The sequence below is a fragment of the Entelurus aequoreus genome, linkage group LG16 (genome assembly GCF_033978785.1).
Source record: "Entelurus aequoreus isolate RoL-2023_Sb linkage group LG16, RoL_Eaeq_v1.1, whole genome shotgun sequence".
NCBI classification, from domain to species: domain Eukaryota; kingdom Metazoa; phylum Chordata; class Actinopteri; order Syngnathiformes; family Syngnathidae; genus Entelurus; species Entelurus aequoreus.
The window spans coordinates 29,567,439-29,579,916 of NC_084746.1; the positions used below are offsets into that span (position 1 = coordinate 29,567,439).

At 38.0% G+C, this 12,478-nt stretch overlaps 1 protein-coding gene across 1 annotated transcript in view; it reads right to left on the minus strand.

Moving 5' to 3' along the window:
* tnr (tenascin R (restrictin, janusin)) overlaps nt 1–12,478 on the minus strand; it is a 435,043-nt gene that overhangs the window by 355,914 nt on the left and 66,651 nt on the right. Inside the window, exon 4 of the mRNA XM_062022570.1 lies at nt 9,715–9,769. The gene's annotated coding sequence lies outside the window, so the exon portion shown is untranslated. The remainder of the gene's footprint in view (nt 1–9,714; nt 9,770–12,478) is intronic.

A 12,478-nucleotide genomic window follows, 5' to 3' on the forward strand; every position in this document is an offset into this window, starting at 1 on the left:
GAGCCGAGGATGTCGTTGTGGCTTGTGCAGCCCTTTGAGACACTTGTGATTAAGGGCTATATAAATAAACTTTGATTGATGACTTTGAATTCCTATCAAGTAAAATGATCTGTTCATGCAGCGAGTTAATTTCACTCGTTTTTAGTATTTTTTCTTAAAAATGTAGTGTTTTTATTTCACATTTTGACAGCTCTTTTTTGCAGTGTTAGCAAAGCAATGTGAGTATATCACTGCTTGTCTGCACCATCCTGAAGCAGAATGAGTCTAACGCCGGCCAAGAATGTGTTGTGTGCTGGCTTGTTGGGGTGTTTGCGATTCCAATGATGCAGAGGGCAGCAGGCAGCTGCAGGTAAGATGAGTTTTAATCCAATACACAAGGTGAAAATAACAGAGCTCTTGATCACAGCATGGTGATATCATAAAACGAAGGTAGTAGCAGCAAGCTAAAATGAAAGTCTAAACTGCATCAAAACTGTATTCTCTAAACAACATAGTATAACCAGCAAACTTGTAACGCCAACAGTCGCATAAGGCGAACAATGGACCAGCATCCAAGTGGAAATGAGCATTGAGAACATAACAGAACACTAAACTAAGGAGAATGATACTGGCTGCAGCAAACGCATGGCCAATGCAATGTAGCGAGTGCCGCTAAAGTATGTTCATCCACAATGCGGAACGGCAGTTACTAATCGTCGCCTCAATGGTGGCACACAGAATACATTTCTTTCAAGTATCTTGAGGGCAGTGCTTCTCAATTCCTTTCTGTTGCGCCCCCCCCTAGAAAGAAGAAAATATCTTGCGCTGCCCCCCTGACTATAAATAGTACCATTTTTCTAGACAATTGTTATAAGTACACCTCTGCATAACATTGTATCCTTATTCAAATTAAAGAAAACAACCCACCAGTCTTTCCTCGTCTCCACGAGGAAATTATCGTATGACCATACGTCAGCACCCAAGCCAGTATGAGTCAATAAACCAGTTTTAAAATGGTTCTATTACAATTTATATGCCGAAGAATATATTACATTTCGTTATCAGCAATCGGAGGGTTGCTGGTTACTGGGGTTCAATCCCCACCTTCTTCCATCCTAGTCACGTCCGTTGTGTCCTTGGGCAAGACACCTCACCCTTGCTCCGGATGGCTGCTGGTTAGCGCCTTGCATGGCAGCTCCCGCCATCAGTGTGTGAATGGGTGAATGTGGAAATACTGTCAAAGCGCTTTGAGTACCTTGAAGGTAGAAAAGCGCTATACAAGTATAACCCATTTATCATTATTTATTATTTATCGCAAAAAGGTGCAATATATATCGTAATAGAGATTTCAGGCCATATCGCCCAACCCTAGACTATAAAATATGAGTGATGGGTTCAAAAACATGGCTGCAATCAAGCAAAACGGGCAAGACTTAGCAAATAATTGTCCATAAGTCATTGACCAATTGTCTAAAGATTATAAAAAATAGGATATCTGTATTATATTTATGCTGACATGTCTTCCAAAGCCTTTTAATCGACACCCAGATGTATCGACACAAATGTAGTTTACAGGAATGTACTCTACTAGCAATGAAACCATTGATGGTTCTTACATTAGTCTCAATAAACCAGGAAGTGTCTCACTAACTAGTGCTTAGATTCAAATGTTTTTAATCAGATTAATCACACTTTTGCTTTTTGATTAATTGTTCATTTATATACACTTTAAATAAGACCCCAATGTATTGACACAGAGGCAATTTATTGCCAGAATATCATATCGAAAAATGTGTTAAGTGTTATTTGAATGCATTACAATTATTTATTCAAAACTTGCTAACAGTTTTATCTAAAGTACTCAATTTAAGTTGAAGTAAAATTTGTCAGAGCACACTAGTCGGAGTCTCCTCACTCATCTTAGCATTGATCTGATCACTGACCGTATAACAACCTGCGCCACCTTTAAGGTAACCAGCCTCGGTTAATATAATGGAGCATGTGCAGTCAGAATAAATTGTGTTATTAATCAGCATTCATACATGATTAATGCAATCATATTCATCTTAACTTTTACATAACAGAAAAGTTAAAGACCTTCGTGTAGTTGATTCTACTTTGTCATCACGTAGCTATGACCTCTACTCCTAAATAGATTGATATTCTTGCGTCCGTGATTGCATTTTTGCACAAAACTAACATGGTTACATAATCATTCCATTCAATGCAACTGTATGTGACCTCAGACTATGTTTAAACTGAAGCCGACTGGAGGGCAAGAAGATAAGCATTTACACGTGCAGCAAAGTATGATGCCCAAGTGTGAACAACACCCGTGTTCCGTAAGAGCCAAACACCCGAGGAGGTTTTATAAAGACTTGCGTTGGAGGACAACGACAGAAGCAATAAAGCTAATAAAACGTGAATGGAGATTCTTCCATGTTCCGCTAATGTGTGTTTTCAACCAATTTCAAGCATGGCTGCTTCTATACGATCCACTCATCCCGTTTATGCGTTCCATAACATATAACATTTATCCAAATTGTTTAATGCCATTTTGTTTCCCATTCTGCTCGTATCACATGTTCCTTGAACGTTTAGGAGAGTGGAAAATTAGAAAACTGCAAACCATACTTAGTCCAATTTAAGGACACGTGACATCTACGTTGATAACTACAACACAAGTGTCAAACTCTGGCCCATCACATCCTTTTATGTGGCCGGTGAAAGCCTGAAAATAATGTGCATTGATTAAATACTTCATTTTTCTTACTAAATGTATTTGTTCTTTCAGTTTTGATAGAAAAAAAGAAGATTTGCATCCATATTTAAATCTATTCCAAACATTTATTGTTATCAAAAAATACATAATTTAGGGGAGATCCGATTTGATAGTAAAGTTAATTAATTAACTCATATCATGTTTTGCTTATGGTGAAGATTTACCTCCAACTTGGAGAAGGCAAACCAAGTTTAATTAAATCATGGTATTTCAGTTTGAGCACATAAGATAAGGCCCCTTAATTTGATATTTGCAGGTGGATTGGATCACTTCTCATAGGAAAAGAGGCTCTAATTGGGATTTCAGAATGCAAAAGGGATAGCCCTATCCTTGAGAAGAGACTACCTGCAGCCCTGAATAATGACGCTCGCTTGTAAGAAAGCAACTTTTGGTTCAGTAAAGCGTCTCCGACATCTCTTTTGATCCAGCCGCACTGCTGTGTCATCCTTATGTCCGGACGAGGATGACAAGACCGGTAATACACATTAACAGGCATAGGTATAAAAACACTATACTATTTATTACCAAACTTATGACAAACTTATACAGTCTTAAGTAGATGTTGAGTGGTCATTTATTTTTAGTGACACTTGGTGGCCACAATAATTCATTAAGACGTCTGTTACTGGATACTTTTTTGTACGCTTCTGCCTTGAAGAATTTATCTATAAGTACTATGCAACTATAATTTTTTGATATGCTTGTATTATTGTATTATCAAATGTGTTTTAAATTGCAATACTGCTCTGCTGGGTACACTTATTATATATGTCTATCTTGTGTGGTATTGGGTGCTTAGCTGTTGTCTATCTGCTAGCTCCTAGTAGCCTATAGCTTACCATGTTTACCTTTTGTAAATGACTTTACTAAAATATAAGAGAATACCAACCTTGTGTGTTTATGGGAGGACATTTACATGTTAAGTGCCTGTCCAGCTTTCCACAGGTAAACGCGCCAAAGGACTGCTATCGGAGCTTATATCGGATAAGCAGATATTCCATGCTTGTTTTTTAAGATCGGAACATCACTCACCTAAGTATCTGCTCGTCACTTTGACTTGCTATTTCAAAGGAAGTTATCCATCAGTAAAAAAATCTGATAAATATGAGACGATTAAACATTTTCATTCACATATAGTAGAGCCACTGTTACAAGCAGCGCATCAAGGACAGCCATAACTGCAATGTGGCTCTCAATGGAAACAAGTTTGATATCTACACGATGATCAGTTTACTTTCTCTCCATTAATACTGATGTGCAGTTTATGCAAATGAAGCAAACATACCATGCTTGTACTTTGGTCATCCAAATAGCAACACCAACCTTTCCCACTGTGTTCCATTCTCTCGCCTGCTACTAATTACAGTTGAAACGTGGAAGTAACCACCTCGCCTTATTGTCTTGAAAAGGACCTGCTCTCCCTGCATGCTGTGCTTTTGTTGTCGACTTACTGCATGGAGACACCTTTGTTCGTGCTGTGCGTGCCACTAAGCAAATTGCCAATGAGCGCAGAGACTCAAAGCCTTTGCCTCAAATAGTTGTACAATGGAGGCTGAAAGGAGCGACATAATAATGTAGGTGTTGGCGCTTCTCTGGCTTATTTAGCAGAACATGGCTGCTTTTTTTTTACATTGTCTTTTAAAACCAGAAAATAGTTTACATATACAAACTTTGTATACACATACATACATATACATACACACATACACATACATGCATACATACACATACATGCATACATATATACACATACATACATTATGTATACACACATACATATTTATACACACATACATATATATATATATGTATATATATGTATATATACACACACATACATATATACACATACATACATATATACACACATACACATACATACATACATACATACATACACACATACACATACATACTTATATACATATATACATACAGGTTGTTTGTACTGTTCCTCTCAGAGTCATTTATTTGTTATTTTATGTACTTTTTCGAGGTCAATCGGGGGTAATCAATTTCTATCATGGTCACTAGTAAGACCTGTTTGTGATTTCCATGGATGTCCCTTAGAGCAGGGGTCACCAACCTTTTCGAAACCAAGAGCTACTTCTTGGGTACTGATTAATGTGAAGGGCTACCAGTTTGATACACACTTAAATTAAATAAAAATTGCCAGAAATAGCCAATTTGCTCAATTTACCTTTAACTCTGTTATTATTAATAATTAATGATATTTATCTTTGTGGAAACACTGATCATCTTAATGATTTCTCACAATAAATATATATAGAAACAGATAAATATCAATATGCAACACTTTATTTTTATATTTTCTCTAAGTGCACATTTTTCAAATTGAACATTTTCAAATGATCACTTTTAAGACAGTCTTGTGAAATCACAATATCCCATTTTAACTAGCTAGCCACTAACATTTTTGAACAAATCATGAATTACTTTTCACCATGTTTGTACAAATAATAACTCATGTAAAATACAAAAGTCAACTCTCAAATTTTTAAATAAATCATGTCACACTTTGAACTTGACACCAAATCTGTTATCTGATTATTTGTCAGTTAGTGAAGACCAAGTCTTTAAAATATTTTCTTGGATTTTTAAAACATTTTTTAGTTTTGTCTCTCTTAGAGTTAAAAATGTCGAGCAAAGCGAGGCCAGCTTGCTAGTAAATAAATAACATTTAAAAATAGAGGCAGCTCACTGGTAAGTGCCTGTCAAGTGTTTTGCTTTTTTCACTGTGCTTATCACACACTTGAATGGATGTACCAATGCTGAATGTGGCTTCTGGATTTCACTCAAAAGACCAGACCGTAGTTACTTTTTTCCTTTTATTTTCCTTTAGTTTGCAACAGTTTTTCCAATGAAGAAACAGCTTCTTTTTTCTTCTTGAGTCTTTTTAGCAGTGTTAGTAGACTTTAGTAGACTTTAGTTTATTTAGCTGTCATTAGCTGTCTTTAGTAGCCTGTAGCTTCTTTAGTAGGTGAAAAAACTTTAAGGACAAAACACCACAAGATTAACATGCTGTAAAAAATCAATCAATTATCAATCCCATAATTTACAATTATTACTTAGGCTATCAAACACTTAACAATTAAACAAGTGCAAGAAAATGGATTAATATTTTCCCTTTAAGTTTATTCAGATTTTAAATAAATTGTCTCATCATAAATGCACCAAGATACATATAAAATACATTTAACACCAGAAACACAATAGATAAATGCAGCAGAAAACCCAATATGCAAATACATAAATACCTAACCAATCAACCACCTATTTTAGATACACATTTAAAATCCATATCCAATATAAGTATATTATTAATTTAGCAGTGAAACACTCAATCTTAAACGCTGTCTACTGGTAGAAAAATACCCCTTTTCTATGCCCTCACTAGCAGCCAATGATCCAATACAGTTAAATCCAACACTTTAAGTTGAGTGACTTCACCCTCCTGATGAAGCAAACTGCTCCAACATTTATCAAGGTAAGCAAACACGTCACAACACTTCCTTACCAAACAACTAAACACTCCCCCCCCATCTCACCAGCGCAACAGGTGCGCCACACCCACAAAGAGAAATAAAGTGCAATCTTACCGGCTGTCCGTTCAGCTTTTGGTTTTGGTACACTTTTGGCACAACTCTTATCTGTAATGAACCAAACCTTTCTCCACTCTGCGCTGGCGTCTTTTGTACTCCTTGATTTGACACAGCTGTCTAATTCCCGGGCTCGCGCACCAGCAGACGAGACGAGAGTGCGCCGCGTTATACCTGCGTGTGAACTGATAATAATGCCGAATTATATGCATTTCCTGGGGTTGCCTAGGTGAATAGGGATGTGGATGTGCTCCAAAATAAAATATAATTTTATTAAGTGGTGTTTGGCTGGTTGCCAAGCAGCCGCAGTTACGCGCTCGCGCATCAGCTGACGAGACAGTTGTTCGCTGCTACAGTGCTGCTATTTGAGCTATTTTTAGAACAGGCCAGCGGGCGACTCATCTGGTCCTTACGGGCTACCTGGTGCCCGCGGGCACCGCGTTGGTGACCCCTGCCTTAGAGTATGTGAATTTCTTGTATGAAAGGAAGACATTGAAGACCATCAAAACACGGTACTTGTTAATTCTCACCTCATAAAAGATACATTGAATTAGAATTGCAAACACATCAAAACACATTTCAACTTTCCATTATGTCCACACGGTAACAAGCCAGCAAGAGACAGATTGTTCAGTGTCGTGTTTCTGATCTGTGTCCAAGCATAATTAGTCCTTTGCTAGTATTTGCCTTGTCGGATCGGAAAAGGAAAAAAAAATCAGTAGGGCCTGCAAAATGACAAGCGAAAAGAGCTGCAGAATGTGTGAAAGGCTAACAGATTGACATAAATAATTGTAATAGCTCGTTGTGTCACCCAGACTCTTAAAAAAACCCATAATGTCTTTAAAAAGTTGTACTCCAAAGTCCGTCAAACAATGAATAGCATATGGAAGCCAGGCAAGGACAGCACTGACTCCACAAAATCCTTCTACTGGAAACTGCAGAAGGTTTTACTCAATATACACCACTTCCTAATGGGTTCTCCACAACAGAACAAGCTGTCAATGTGTCGCATTTTTAAAGTAAATCTACAAGCAGATTGCGCATGATATTAAATTACTGGATTTATTGGACAGCTCTAAAGCTCCAATATTAATATTATTGCTCTGTAAGGCTTCAGAGACTTCAACACTAACCAGTTGCGTTGGAGGCGGTATTTAGGACATATACTGCTTTGTATGAAAGACCTTAACATGCACCAAATACATCCAATGTTTAATAACTATAAGAAAGTTGTATTACAGTCCAACCTTAACAAAAACCTTTTCAAAATGTCAGGTGAAAGACCAAATCAGCCAGACCAATTTTTTCCCATGAAAAATAATGCAAATTCGTTCCAAACACCCAGATTTATTTTGTATAGAATAATTATAGTTTTATATACAGACAATGCAAAATATAAATAAATGATGATTCAATTCATTAAATTTGGTGTCCAAAGTTTTCCAGCGAAGGGCTGTGTACGAAGAAGTCAATGTATGCAGGGGCCCTTTCAATATATCTTTGTAATTTTGTGAAAAAAATAAAAATAAATGATATACCTGTATATATATATACTGTATATATATACACACTACCGTTCAAAAGTTTGTGGAATAGCCTTCATTTCTAAGAACAAGAATAGACTGTCGAGTTTCAGATGAAAGTTCTCTTTTTCTGGCCATTTTGAGCGTTTAATTGACCCCACAAATGTGATGCTCCAGAAACTCAATCTGCTCAAAGGAAGGTCAGTTTTGTAGCTTCTGTAACGAGCTAAACTGTTTTCAGATGTGTGAACATGATTGCACAAGGGTTTTCTAATCATCAATTAGCCTTCTGAGCCAACGAGCAAACACATTGTACCATTAGAACACTGGAGTGATAGTTGCTGGAAATGGGCCTCTATACACCTATGTAGATATTGCACCAAAAACCAGACATTTGCAGCTAGAATAGTCATTTACCACATTAGCAATGTATAGAGTGTATTTCTTTAAACTTAAGACTAGTTTAAAGTTATCTTCATTGAAAAGTACAGTGCTTTTCCTTCAAAAATAAGGACATTTCAATGTGACCCCAAACTTTTGAACGGTAGTATATATATATATATATATATATATATATATATATATATATATATATATATATATATATATATATATATATATATATATATATATATATATATTTACCGGTTGCGAGGGAAGACTACGGAAAACGGCGAATGCATTTGGACTGGCAAAGCAGACTGTGTCAGTTATTGTCCGCCATGTATATCGCGGACTCAACGTCTAGGTCCAGACTACTGTATATAAAGTCACCAAAAACAAATGGACAATGAAGGTGAAGGCAAAAGAGTGAGGAGTACCCCGACCAGATATCTAGATCCCTAGATTGATTGTTGTCAAATGGTATTTGTCACCTTGTGTACTTTCGTGTGTTTATTAAAGGTTTGATTAATTTATGATGGCTAAGGTGTGATTCACTACAATAGGGCCCCACAGCACACTGGATTCCAGTTAAATGAAATACCACAACACTGGATATTGTTCAGATAATTTCCATTTAAGAACTTGCACACAAAGCAACAATGGAGGTGACTATGACGTACGCATTTTCCGCGCATGCATACTAGGTCTACTAGGGGGTAACTTTTGTGTCAGCGTCCTGGTGGTCATGGTCTAATGACCACCTGGTGCAGATGGCTGCTGTGATAGTGTTCACTCACATGTTTCCTCTGTACTCAGCCATGCATTAATTTGTCCATATAGTTGCATGTGTGTGTGTGTGTGTTTGTGTTTGGTATCTGTGTCTGTGTCTGTGCGTATGTGATAATTGGGGATCTGGGTCATCGGAGTATTGTTTTTAACTTTGTAAAGCACTTTATGTTGCATTTCTATTATTTATGAAAAGCGCTGTATAAATAAAGTTTGATTAATTGATTGACTGGCAATTTGCATGCACTGGGGACCTACGCACGTCGTGTGTTCCCCATTGGGAGGGGCGGCTATGACCATAAAACAGGAAATAGAATCTAATTCATTACAAATCTGTCTTTGCAGTGAATTAGGTTCATAGTGCAGACAGCTTGATCCTGGCAAAGATTGCTTCTCTTTTTCATTACTATCCATGGGGAACTTTTTTTTTTTAAATACTAACAAATTAGAGGTGGCAAGTGACCCAGATTAAATAAGATTTGATCTTGGAGGTTGTGCGGTTTATGCAGCCAGACATTAGCAATGCGCAAGCTGATACACGTCATTTCACTAAAAAGTGTTAATGAATTCCTGGCTAATCAAAGCCCTTCTTCACACACACACACTTGAAATGTATCATGCATACAGTTTTTATACTTACCACCAACTTAATGATCATCCGGGATGCTCCCTATTTCTTTCACCACGCTGTCAACCTGCGTCGAGGGAGAAAATTATGAGAGTCAACAATCCGTGGAACATCAATGAGTCCAACCACCACTGTCGATTTAAGCGGAATCGATATCTGCTCATTTCCCAAATTAGCTTTATCTGACTGGCCCACCGCTGCAGGGGCAACAGGAAGAGAGGCCCCTCTTTTTTCCATACACACACACACACACACACACTCACATTTCCCCACTTCTTTGCAGGGAATCAATGACGTCTGCTAATTATTGGGTGAATGTAATCAGCAACAGCAATACTTACTACCGTGTGACCTAGTAGCTGTTAGTAAGTCATTCGCCTTCCATTGCGCTTGTTCTGTAGGAGTCTTTAATTGGTCATAGGCAAAAAAGTTTCATTGGTTAGTTTGTGCAGGTTGGTACTTCATTATTGGTGAAATGTTTCTCTGGGTCATAAATACATGTGACCCCAAACAGGCGCATACTAGGTCATAGGCGCCGATCTACATTTCTGCCAGTGGGTGCTCAGACGCTATTTTTCTGAGGCTACGTCTACACTAAGCTGGATTACCCCTTAAACAAATAATTATTTAGCCTAAACCTCGTTTCAGCCACACCAAACTATCGTTTAAGGTCCTCCTCCTATGACAATTTTTTACACAGTAAGTGCGCCGTGTATTTCTTGAATCTCCGGCTCTTAGCTTTGTATGGACTCATTGATAGTTTACAAACTGAGTTTGGACAGGAAGTGACATCAAAGAGGCCGCGCCCCACAAAGGAAGTAACGTCAGAAAACGCGCCACAGCCAGCTTCATAATAAAGTGGTTTCGCAACTCGGAGCTAACCACTGGAAATATGAAGGCGAGTCATCCAGACTTGCCCGTGTTTCTCCTTCTTCTACATGTACAGACACTTGTGGAAATCACACATGAATACCTTAAGAGAAACAATTGCAGCTATTGCGGATACAACACAGACGGCAAGAGAACTTTCGAATGTCCGGGTCAGCTGTGATTCTACTTACAGAAAATCTTTGTCCATTTGTCATAGGAGAGTCAACGAAAATGCGGGCTACCGTGGATGTGATAAAAAAGGTAGCGTGTGATTTGTATTACCGGTTGCGAGGGAAGACTACAGAAAACGGCGAATGCATTTGGACTGGCAAAGCAGACTGTATCAGTTATTGCCTGCCATGTATGTCGCGGACTCAACGTCTAGGTCCAGAGTATATAAAGTCACCAAAAACAAATGAACAATGAAGGTGAAGGCAAAAGAGTGAGGAGTGTCCTGACCAGATATCTAGATCCCTAGATTGATTGTTGTCAAATGTTCTTTGTCACATTGTGTACTTTCACGTGTTTATTCAAGATTTGATTAATTTATGATGGCTCAGGTGTGATTCACTACAATAGGGCCCCACAGCACACTGGATTCCAGTTAATTGAAATACAACACTGGATATTGTTCAGATAAGTTCCATTTAAGGACTTGCACACAAAACAACAATGGAGGTGACGATGACGTGCGCATTTTCCGCGCATGCATACTAGGTCGCGTTGTGCCGGCTGACGGGGGTGGGGGGGTGGGGGGGTTGTAATGGTGCATGAATAAATAATACTTAATAATCACTGAGTGTCTGTTTTGCTGCTGTAATCTATTTTTAAGATGAACTGTGTGTAGCACAGAGAAGAAACCAGCAAGTCGGAGCAGCTGCAAAGCAAAAAAGGTTTCGCCACACTACAGCGGCCCTTTATTACCCATTTCATTCACTTCACAAAGCGCTAAACTTACTCTGTTGCGGCTCAGTGGGAAGGTTGGCTCGGGATCCAATGCTTGATTTAATCCAATAATTCAGAAACAGAAGGGGGGTAAAAATAAGTGTGGCAAATGACTATGTTCAACAATACCGTACATTAGAAGAAGAATAAATAGGTCCAAAAAATCAATCACACTTATGTCTAGGCCTTAAGTATAGAGCTGTGGCTCTGAACCAGCCATCTTAGCCTTGACAGGTGTGTTTTTAAGCCCCCCTGTTGCTGCCTTCAATAAAAGTCAGAGTAAATAATGGATTCTTGCCTAATGGACTTCAAGAGTACACTACACACTTTAAAATCCAACAACAAATAATTACCAAATAACCATCAGAGTACCAACTTTCCCAACAATCGGGTACATGCAGAGTAGCTTGAAAATGTCTCTTCTCGTGGCAAAAGAAGCTAGATCAAGAACCAAATCAAACAAAAGTTGCTTTCCTGTAGTTGACCAACAACAGTAATCAGGGGCGCAGCACCAAATGCTGGGCCCCCTTACAGAAGACTCCTAAAGCGCCCCCTATCCCACCCTAAACACAACATCGCTAGAACATACAACCACATTTAATGTTTACATGCACTAAAAACAACTATGAATTTGGTTGATCTAGATGAGAACATATCAAAATAACCATCTGCCCCAAAATAAAGTACTTTTTTTTTTTTTTTTTTTAAAGAGTTTGTATTTTTCTTTACAAAAAAGTGCCAATATATTCAATACAAAGCAGCCACTACATTAATTTAAATAATCATATATTTAAATCTAACTTTAATTGAGGGTCTTTGAATGCACCACTGTTATGGGCAATGAGATACAAGAGTGAAACTGGTACACAACTTTCTCTTAGGCTGCCACAGATGGATTAATTATATGTTTACCTTTCTTCTATATCACCTCATCCTTGTACCGATATTCTGGTGCTGTGTG